At 40.6% G+C, this 10197-nt stretch overlaps 1 non-coding gene across 1 annotated transcript; it reads right to left on the bottom strand.

The window, feature by feature from the left end:
- Positions 1-2018: 2018 nt before the first annotated feature.
- Positions 2019-2144, bottom strand: LOC116914154. Its single transcript, XR_004389705.1, has one exon. It is a non-coding gene; the product is annotated as a U6atac minor spliceosomal RNA (small nuclear RNA).
- Between the last annotated feature and the right edge of the window lie 8053 nt (positions 2145-10197).

Raw genomic sequence — 10197 nt, forward strand, 5'->3', positions numbered from 1 at the left:
TGTTTAGTTCAGGAAATTTTTTCCAGTGCCCATGTGTTCCAGATGCTTCCCTAGTTTTTCTTCTATTAGTTTGAGTGTATCTAGTTTGATGTGGAGGTCCTTGATCCACTTGGACTTAAGTTTGTACAGGGTGATAAAAATGGATTAATTTGGGGATGGGGATTTAGCTCAGTGGTAGAGCGCTTGCCTAGCAAGTGCAAGGCCCTGGGTTCGGCCCCCAGCTTCGAAAAAATGAAAAAAGAAAAAAAAAAAAAGAATGGATTGATTTGCATTCTTCTACATGATGACCTCCAGTTGAACCAGCACCATTTGCTGGAATTGCTATCTTTCTTTCATTGGATGGTTTTGGCTCCTTTGTCAAAAATCAAGTGCCCATAGGTGTGTGGGTTCATTTCTGGCTGTTCAATTCTGTTCCATTGGTCTATCTGTCTGTCTCTGTACCAATACCATGCAGTTTTTATCACTATTGCTCTGTAATACTGCTTGAGTTCAGGGATAGTGATTCCCCCTGAAGTCCTTTTATTGTTGAGAATAGTTTTAGCTATCCTGGGTTTTTTGTTATTCCAGATGAATTTGCAAATTGTTCTTTCTAACTCTTTGAAGAATTGGATTGGAATTTTGATGGGGATTGCATTGAATCTGTAGATCACTTTTGGTAAAATGGCCATTTTTACTATATTAATCCTGCCAATCCATGAGCATGGGAGATCTTTCCATCTTCTGAGGTCTTCTTCAATTTATTTCTTCAGAGGCTTGAAGTTCTTGTCATACAGATCTTTCACTTGCTTGGTTAAAGTCACACTGAGGTATTTTATATTATTTGGGACTATTATGAAGGGTGTCGTTTCCCTAATTCCTTTCTCAGCTTTTTTCTCTTTTGTGTAGAGGAAGGCTACTGATTTATTTGAGTTAATTTTATACCCAGTCACTTTGCTGAAGTTGTTTATCAGGTTTAGTAGTTCTCTGGTGGAACTTTGGGATCACTTAAATATATTATCATATCATCTGCAAATAGTGATATTTTGACTTCTTCCTTTCCAATCTGTATCCCTTTGATCTCCTTTTGCTGTTGGATTGCTCTGGCTAGGACTTTGAGAACTATATTGAATAAGTAGGGAGAGAGTGGGCAGCCTTGTCTAGTCCCTGATTTAGTGGGATTTCTTCAAGTTTCTCTCCATTTAGTTTAATGCTAGCTACTGGTTTGTTGTATTTGGCTTTTACTATGTTTAGGTATGGGCCTTGAATTCCTGTTCTTTCCAGTATTTTTATCATGAAGGGGTGTTGAATCTTGTCAAATGCTTTCTTAGCATCTAATGAAATGATCATGTGGTTTTTATCTTTCAGTTTGTTTATATAGTGGATTACGTTGATGGTTTTCTGTATATTAAAACCGTCCCTTCATCCCTGGGATGAAGCCTACTTGATCATGATGGATAATTGTTTTGATGTGCTCTTGGATTCGGTTTGCAAGAATTTTGTTGAGTATTTTTGCATCGATATTCATAAGGGAAATTGGTCTGAAGTTCTCTTTCTTTGTTGGGTCTTTGTGTGGTTTAGGTATAAGAGTAATTGTGGCTTCATAGGAGGAATTTGGTAGCACTCCATCTGTTTCAATTTTGTGGAATAGTTTGGATAGTATTAGTATGAGGTCTTCTATGAAGGTCTGATAGAATTCTGCACTGAACCTATCTGGACCCGGGCTCTTTTTGGTTGGGAGACTTTTAATGACTGCTTCTATTTCTTTAGGAGTTATGGAGTTATTTAAATGGTTTATCTATTCCTAATTTAACTTCAGTACCTGATATCTGTCTAGCAAATTGTCCATTTCCTCCAGATTTTCAAGTTTTGTTGAGTATAGGCTTTTGTAGTAGGATCTGATGATTTTTTGAATTTCCTCTGATTCTGTTGTTATGTCCCCCTTTTCATTTCTGATTTTGTTAATTTGGACACACTCTCTGTGTCCTTTGGCTAGTCTGGCTAAGGGTTTATCTATCTTGTTGATTTTCTCAAAGAACCAGCAGAAACAGTGGTTAGATGCCACGAAGTAAGTGGCAATGCCTTAATCGTATGTGTGCTATTAGGCCCAGGGGCCTCCTCCATCCTTGTCAAGGGGAGGGCGAACCTTCTCTCCTTTCATACAACACGAATAAAAACTTTTAATAGACTATGCACTATTTCTCAGTCATCTTCTTTGGTGGGTTATCCACAATAAAAAAAAATCTTTTATTTAATAAAAATCTATTAAAAATTTATTATATTGATTGCTAAGGGATTCTTTTCCAAACATATTCTCATCTACAAATAAGTAAGTGTGAGATTTTTATCAGGGTTGTGATACATATTTAAATGATAGGTGTTTGTTTGCCTAGATCTTGGTACTGAATTTCTGTTTCATAATGGAAACCAAAGGAGCCACTCTTCTAACAAGCAGGAGCAGTCAACAGCTGTAAGCTAATGCTATGTCACTGGGGACTGACTGCCATACCAAGTTTTGCTAAAAGAGAACTAACACTTTAAACTTCAGGATAAGTTTACAATTGTGACTTTATAAGAATTATTGCCCAGATACCTGCTTTTCCCCTGCCCTCCACAAAAGGAGGAAATAGGTACCAAAATTCTTATCCAAGTTAGAAGAAGATAGTGGCAAGAGCCATGTTCTAAAGGCAAGAGCCATTTTGTCCTATTGTTAAAAATAAGTTTCCAGTTATCCTAAGAGCTGAGTTTCTGTTTTTAAGTTTATGTTTCCTGGAACCTGACCTGCCCAACACATGACCTTGACTTGATTTTGAGAACACCCTTACCGTCCCTAGTCAGTGAATACAGATGACTCTTTTTCCTGACCTCAAGGCAAACTTTCCTGGTTTGTGATCTCTCCACACCTTCTCTCTCCTCCTCTTCTCTTCTCTTCTCCTCTTCTCTTCTCTTCTCTTCTCTTCTCTTCTCGTCTCGTCTCTTCTTCTCTTCTCTTCTCGTCTCGTCTCTTCTCTTCTCTCCTCCTCCTCTTCCTCCTCCTCCTCTTCTTCTTCCTCTCTTTCTCTCTCTCTCTCCCCTTCCATCTGTTTCTGGGACCCCCTCACTGAGATCAGAAGGAAGTCCTGCCCTATTCCCTACTAACAAGCTCATTATTTTATCAGTTCTTTATTAACCAATCAAAGATGATGGAAACAATTTTTACATAATATTAAAATGCTTGACTATGTCTACATCCAGACTGCAACCAGATGTTTAGACATAAAAATCAGCATCTGAATACATAGTACACAAAACAATTCCCCCAACTGTTTTTTCCCCTTCCTTCACTCTCCCAGTCTGTGGTGGTTTGAATATGCTTAACCCAGAGAGTGGCACTATTGAGAGCTGTGACCTTGTTGGAAGAAGTGTGTTACTGTGGGGGTGGGTTCTGAGATCTTTAACCTAGCCACACAGGGAGACAATCTTCTCTTAGCAGTCTTCAGATGAAAGCAGATCAAAGCTCCTCCTGCACCATACCTGCCTGGATGCTGCCATTCTCCTGCCTTGATGATAATAGATTGAACCTCTGAATCTATAGGTCAGCCCCCATTAAATGTTGTCCTTATAAGAGTTCCCTTGGTCATGGTGTCTGTTTACAACAGTAAAACCCTAAATATGACACAGTCTATTCCCAATTTCTATTCTGTCTTCCTCTATCTAGTCATTCTGTTTCTATTCAGATAAGGGCAAGCCTCTTGGAGGCCTTAAAGAGTCAGAGACTGCCCCTGCTACCACTTTTAAGAGTTCCACAGGGTTGGGGATTTAGCTCAGTGGTAGAGCGCTTGCCTAGGAAGCGCAAGGCCCTGGGTTCGGTCCCCAGCTCCGAAAAAAAGAAAAGAAAAGAAAAGAACCAAAAAAAAAAAAAAAGAGTTCCACAGGGAGACTAACTACAGAATTGTAACATGTAAGCAGAGGACTTAGGTCAGTCCCATGCAGGCTCCCTGGTTGTCAACTCAGTCTCTGTGAGACCCTATGAACTCAATGTAATTGATCCTGTGCGTTTTTGCGAGGTGACCTTGACCTGCACTCCTACAATCCTATGACTTCTCCATTGGATTCCCCTAGCTCTGCCTTAGCCGTGGGTCTCTTTGTTTTCATCAGTTGCTGCATGAAGACTTTCTGGTGACAGTTGGGTAAGGCACTCATCTATGAGCATTTCAGAATATTATTAGGAGTCATTTTCTATACTAAGTTTCTAGGCTATCCAGCTTCCGGATCCTGGACCACCAGACAGTGTCACAATTGAGCTCTATCTCATAGCACAGATCTCGAGCTAGACCAGTCATTGGTTGGCCACTCTCATAATTTCTGTGCCACCTTTAACCCAGCATATCTTACAGAGGCAAATTGTAGATCAAAGATTTTGTGTTTGGGCTGCTGTCTCAAGTCACCCACTGGAAGTCTTACCTGGTAACAGGAAATGGCCAGTTCAGGCTCTGCATCCCTCACTGCTAGGAGTCACTTTCATAGATTCCTGGAAGTTTCCATTTTACTAAATACCTAGCTTATTTCTCATATGCCCCCAAATTCTAGTTGCCTCTCCTAGTATTCTCTCCCTCCATCTTATCTCACCTGATCCCTTCTATTCCTGTCCCAGCATTCTTCTGTCTATTCTGTTTCCCCTTTCCAGGGCGATTCATCCATTTCCCATTGACTCTCCTTTTAATGATGCTTTCCTGGGTCTGTGGGCTGTAGTTGCATGGTTATCCTTTACTTTACAGCTGCTATCCACTTATAAGTGAGTACGCATCAGTTTGTCTTTCTATATTTGGGTTACCTCACTTAGAAAGATTCACACTTCATGTTATATTTTTAACAGCTGGATAATAGTCCATTGTGATTGCTTATCCATTTTCCAGTCGAGGGTCACCTAGGTTGTTTCCCATCTCTGCATTTTATGAATAAGGCTGCTATGCATATAGTTGAACAAGTGTCCTTCTGGTATGATGGTACATCCTTTGAGTATATGCCCAGGAGTGGTATAGCTAGGTCTTGAGGTAGACTGATTCCCAATTTTCTGAGAATTGCCATACTGGATTCCAGAGTGGCTGTATAAGTTTTCACTTCCACTAGCAATGGAGGCATGTTCCTCTTGCTCCACATCCTCACCACATGAGCAGTCACTTGTGTTTTTGATCTTTGCCATTCGGACAGGTGTAAGATGAGATCTTAGTTATTTTGATTTGCATTTTCCTGATGGATGAGATGTTGAACATTTCTTTAAGTGTTTCTTGGCCAGTTGAGATTCCTCGGTTGAGAATTCTGTTTATATTTGTACCTCATTTTTTAAAATTTAATTATCTGTTGGGTGTTGTTGTTGTTGTTGTTGTTGTTTGTCTAGTGTTTTGATTTTGTTTCATCTTTTGGAAATTTTCTCACTGTCACATGTGAAGTTACTAAAGATCCTTTTCTATTCTGCAGGCTGCTATTTTGCCTTATTACCAGTGTTCTTTATCCATGGGTGTGTGGATTTAGGTCTAAGTCTTCCATTTGATTCCATTGATCTACCTATCTGTATGGTATGCCAATACCATGTGGTTTCAATAACTATAGCTCAGTAGTAGAGCTTGAAGCCTAGTGTGGTAATACCGCCGGATGTTCTTTTATTGTACAGGATTGCTTAGTTATCCTGGCTTTATGTTTTTCCGTATGAAGTTGAGAATTATTCTTTCAAGGCCTGTAAACAAGTGTGTCCAAATTTAGATTGTGTTGAATTTGTAGATTACTTTTGGTAAGATGGCATTTTTACTATGTTAATCCTTCCATGAGCATGGAAGATCTTTCTGTCTTCTGATATTCTTACTTCAGTGACAAAGTTCTTGTCATACAGGTCTTTCACTTGCTTAGTTAGTGTTACCCCAAGACATTTTATATTATTTATGACTATAAACAGGAACAGGTACCCCCTACCTCCCTCTCTTCTTCCTCTTGTCTGTAACTAGGCACTTCCCTTGAGGGGAAAATGGATGATGATCTCACACCTCAAACAAACCTAACTGGCCTCCCTATAGGTAGGGCTGCTCTGAGGGCATGCTCAAGAAGGGCCAAGTATAACAGAGTCAACCTCCTAGCCGACTGTCAGAAGAGAACCATTTCTTCCAATCTCTTACATTTTCCATTGGTCCAGTCAAAACATAAGGAGGGGGAATGTCTACCTCATTAGACAGAGCACACTGAACTTAATGTACTCATGGCTTCTCCAAATGTTCCAACTAAACCAAGGGAGTATTGACTCCCAGAGTAAGAGCACAAGTTTCCACCACAGGGCTGGATTAAGGGAAAGCATTAACCTTTAGGGAACTGAGAGAAATAACTAAGAGAGCCTGTGGCATTCTTCCAGACTGCCCTGACGGCCAGCAGATTCAAAAATCCCTCACATGGCCATCCTATCTTACAAGAGAACCACTTACATTTACAAAGGATATGGAGTCTCCCTGGGGAGAAATGAATTTCATAACCCTTCTCATCTCAGAAGCCCCTCTTGAACGTGTTTTAACAAGTTCTTTAGAGGGGTACCAGAGAAGCTCACTTTCCCTCCCATCACAAGGGCAGACAGACAATGCAGACACAGACAATAACAATGACCAGACAATTACAGGTGGCCACCAAGCAATCATTCATCCAACAAACCAGAGGGCTATGGTGATGTATCACATAGTCCCTGGACACAAGATCTATAGTGGCATCCAACCTCCCCTCTTATGACATATTCAAATGGTGCCTTCTACAGACTGAATTTCCCTCCAGAGGTGTTTAGACCAGATGACTTTCAATTTATTCTTTTGAGTGGTGGCATTGGCATGCTTCTGGTGTGCTCAAAAGTGATTTGTTAGAGGTGATTTTCTTGGGACCCTGGAATGTCCGGACTTGTCCAGTGTCCCCTAAATCTCCTCCCTGTCCAGTGCACTCTTCCCCATTCCTGGGGTCCCATAGCTCCTAGTATCTGAATCCAGTCTCTGGGATCTCACTGGGGCCTCCAAAATGTTACAGGATGCTCACCAGAGTGAATAGTCAATTGAAAGTCTTTATTCTAGCTGGCAGAGACCATACCCAAGTGTTTGAGGACCTGTGTTTATTCCCAGGTGTCCAGAACACATGGTTTTTAAAGGAAGAAACCATGCCCTGCCATCTCACTTGGCAACCCAGGAGAGTGGGAAATTTCACAGGAGTAAGCAATTTGGAAAATGTAGTTTTAACAGAAGCTAAAATAAACAGCTGGAGAGGACTCTGCACAGACAGTTTTAACACAGACTAAGTAAGCTAGGATATCCTACCCTTTAGTTCCTAGAATAGAGATAGGTAGTTTTCTATGGAATTCTCCATCAAAGAGATCAGATTCTAGTTAAAACTGGAATGGCTTCAGCAAGAATACAAAATAGAGGAACCTCTGAACTGAGTTGCCCCATCACAAGTCAGCCAGCTTCAGATGTCAGGAGGAAGCTCAAAAAGAGATAATGAGAAACCACACACACTGAGTTAACTTTTAAATTTGCCTTTTGGTATTCTTAAAACAGAAATAAAGCAGAAGTAGCCCAAAAGACCCAAGGGATATCATCATAGACACAAGAACAAGCCTGTTTTATATATAACCTTTCCTGAGAATAATGCATTTCTCAGATGACAACCTATACCTGAAAGAAAACCCAAGCTCAGGAGGATGACTCTAAAGGGGTAGTAGTAGGCAGAGGTAAGAAACACCAGGACACTAAAGAAGAGATGCTAAGGATTTAAGAGATGCCATGCAACTCTCCCCTGCCACCACCCCCTCTCACACACACATGACAAAGAAGGAAAACACTGTTAAGAGATGGAGTGCTCTCTGAGGAGATGAGTCTTCAGTTTCAGTGATGGGTAGCTGCTCAATTCAAGTAATTACAGATGGCCATTGGTGCATCTTAGATAACACTTTATGTGATATGTAGCAATGTTAATTTTCCTTCTAATAATGGAGCTTCATTATTTGCCTTAATCAGTAACCCATAACTGAGCATGCATAGTAATGCTCAAAAGCTGAAGGAGATATCATCAGCCCTCCCCTTGTGGATAGGTATAGATATAGATATATAGATTAGATATCTAGATATATGGATATATTTCAATAACAAGGCATAACATTTGGAGTACTCACCTAAAAGTTAAGGGGCATTTCTACATCAGGAGTTTCCTTCTCCAGCTTGATTCTGTCAATAATACTGATAGATGAAGCTAAAAGGCAGCCTCCTTTTGCTTTGTACATACTAACAGGAGCTTGATGACAAAATGTTACTCATTTCTTTGTCTTTTGGTGTTCAGTGACACTATCTCAGAAGGTCCTACTCCATCTACACATACAGAAACCCTCAAAAATGCATTCCCTAGGATACTCTATGAATCTCCATTGTCTCAAGAGTCCTTTGTCTCATGCCCACTAACACACTTAAAAATTCTCTTCAACTCAAGGAAAAAAGATGGCTTTCTAGATACAAATATGACTCCTATTTACGAATCCATGGATAGCTGACACCTTACTTTATGTTCTGGTTTTGTCATTATTTTTTCTGACCAGGTTGGTATCAATGATTACAAGCCCACACCATTTCCCTCTTAGTCTATTGTACCATTGAATTCCTTCTTAAATTTGTTCTTTTGAATTTGCTACATTCTCACAATAACACCACTTGCAGGGCTTAGTCTTGTTTTTGTTGGTTTGTTCATTTGTTTGTTTACATCCAAGGGATCATGGCCTGGAGAGCAAGCTGTACAATAATAGCTCTCCTGGGATTCTCGCAGTCATGGCTTTTTTTACTCCTTCCCTTTTTGAGGCCACTGGTTGGTATAATCACGGTACTCTTTATTGTACTTTGCATTCTTGTAAAATTTATGTCTTCTAGGATATTACAGCTTCAAACTAAATCCCTTCTTGTGGTAGATATGGGATCAAAAGCCTCTTTTTCAAACAATAGGAGAAGAAGAAGAAGAAGAAGAAGAAGAAGAAGAAGAAGAAGAAGAAGAAGAAGAAGAAGAAGAAGAAGAAGAAGAAGAAGAAGAAGAAGAAGAAGAGAGTTTCTTGGTCCCTTTTAGATTGACCTGTGCCCCTCAGAAAGAAACCACACCAAGTGAACAAAAAACAAAGTTGGAAGTACAGTGTTCCTTGAGAAGGTGTAGACCAGTACAAGGTGGAATGTGAAGTCAAAAGAGTAAGTAAAAGGAACCCAGGAGTGGTAGGGGGGAGGAGAGAGAGACTGAAAACCATCATCAAGGTAAGGTTGGCATGCAACAGCCCAATGTTTAAGAGAGTTCCATAAGAAGTTCTCAGTCTGCTGACAGTAGAAGTCACTGAGCCTTCCCCTTGGTTCTGCCTCATCTTGAAAGGGTTCTTGGTAAACTTCTTGCTCCTACTATTTTCTGTGTATCTCCTGATTCCTTTTACTGGGACACAAGAGCCCATAAATCCCTGTTGTGCCATTGGACTCAAATATCTGCCATCTGGGCACAAAACACTGCCCCGGGGTAAGAAACTTCAGGTCTGACATAATCGATACCGGCTCTACACGAGGAAGACTGCAGTCGGCACCTGGCAGTTATGCACGCAAACATCCCCCGCAACAGAAGCTAAGAGAACTGTTGATGAAATCCTGCTTTCACACATGTGCTTAGAAGCTGGATTTTGCTGGTATTGGTTTTGGGAGTCACGTGTGGCACAGAATACAAAAATATCCACTGCTGGCTACTGGTAGGCACAAAAACCTACAGCTTGTCTTTTTAAACAGGTGACCTGAAACGGGCTCAAAGCAACAGTGTGGCATCACTTTATGGGATCAGATTCTGAAAAGTCAGCTGGGTAGGCTGATAGAATAACAAAGGAAAGGTGGGAGAGAACCACCCTCTGCAAGCCTCTGCCTGGAGCTCTGGGTTCCCCAGGGGGTTTGGCTTTCTTTTCCCTTTTACATATGTCGTTTGGACAGCCCTCAGGTAGAGCTATTTTTAACTGACATATTTTATGATAGGCTGAGAGCATCATACCTAATACAAAGTACATCTCTGCCAGATAGTGTGACCTCAAAGAATTCTGATACTGCTGTGTTCCACATAGGAAAACACACAGCCCAGGGTTTCTGTAAAGGTTAAAGACATTAAGCTCAGTTGAATTACCGTTAGAGAATCAAGCACATCAATCAATTCCCATTAGTCAATCTGTTTTAAGCT

This window comes from Rattus rattus, chromosome 12 (assembly GCF_011064425.1).
Source record: "Rattus rattus isolate New Zealand chromosome 12, Rrattus_CSIRO_v1, whole genome shotgun sequence".
Lineage (NCBI taxonomy): Eukaryota > Metazoa > Chordata > Mammalia > Rodentia > Muridae > Rattus > Rattus rattus.